This window comes from Notechis scutatus, chromosome 2 (assembly GCF_049901735.1).
Source record: "Notechis scutatus isolate UNSWTSFEM ecotype Mainland chromosome 2, rNotScu1.2, whole genome shotgun sequence".
NCBI classification, from domain to species: domain Eukaryota; kingdom Metazoa; phylum Chordata; class Lepidosauria; order Squamata; family Elapidae; genus Notechis; species Notechis scutatus.
Window position 1 is genome coordinate 186,734,078 of NC_142010.1, and position 1,228 is coordinate 186,735,305.

The window sequence follows — 1,228 nt, forward strand, 5'->3', positions numbered from 1 at the left end:
TTTTAAAAGTGTTTTTCTTCGAAGTTGTTAAGTGCATGCTTATTTTAAAGATAAATTTAGTAGCTTCTGTAGGTTAGGAGTAACAAAAATTACTAAGGAAATCTTGATTCATTGACATGTATGACACATTTACGCTGCTTTTCATCAGGCAGAAATCACTTGCAGAATGGATTCTTGTTTCATTGAGTGCCTCTATTTTGGTAAAACCATCTAGAATCGATTTGTAACTGGGATTATTAGATCCACAGGGCTGCAAGAAGAGGGGACTGAAAAGTTATCTTGAGCAAGCAGAAATTTTCTCACAATCCATTGAGAGAGCTGGAAGGAAAAGTTAACTACATTTAAGTTTTCTATTGGAAGAGATTCCAGCAATATGTTTTGATATTAGTTCCTTACTTATTCTTTGAGCTTTTACATTGTATGACACTAACTAATAGTGGTCCTGATTCCTTATGAAATTGGGGATATGTCAGAAAGTTGACTTCCCACATACAGAAGGTGTCTTTTTAACCACCATTCCAGAAAAATCTAGCATACCAGGAAATAGGTCTTTTGTATTTCCAGGTGTACTGTGCTCTTTTTCATTTTTGGTTGTCTTTCTATAGAATGTTTCTTCAGAGTACATATAGTTCTATCTTTCTCTGAATTTAGTGATAACCTTCCCAGTGTTGAGTGCAGTGTTATCTTCAGCCAGCCAGATTTGCAAGAATAATGCTACAAAGTATGAGCTGTCTCATTCATATTGATGAAATGCTCATTCTAAAGTCTAAGCCCTTATACCTAAATGTCAGCATTATTTCTTAGTTCCTTATCAGAAACATGCAGCTCCCATGCTTATCATTTCTTGTGGATTTAGCAATGCAGCTGCAATGCTAAATATGCAAATATTTCTATTTCGAATGTTTTCAATTTATTTTGGGAAGTTTTCTTTATAGGAGGTGGTTTCTTATTGAAATGGAAATTATAAGTAAATTTTGTGTGAGACCTATCAAGTTTCAAAATCAAAGTCTGAATATCTTATTTAATAGGATTAATAAGATATTCAAACTTTCATATATCCTGCTGAGACATAAACAGATTGCAAACCATAATGTTGGGTTTGAGAACATGTGTCAAACTATTATCCACAGTAGCATAAAAAGTAGCCCTAGCCATTATAGAATACAATAATTGTATAGGAATTGTGCAGGAATACCACAATTCCTATGTTATATTTGCTTCCCTGTAC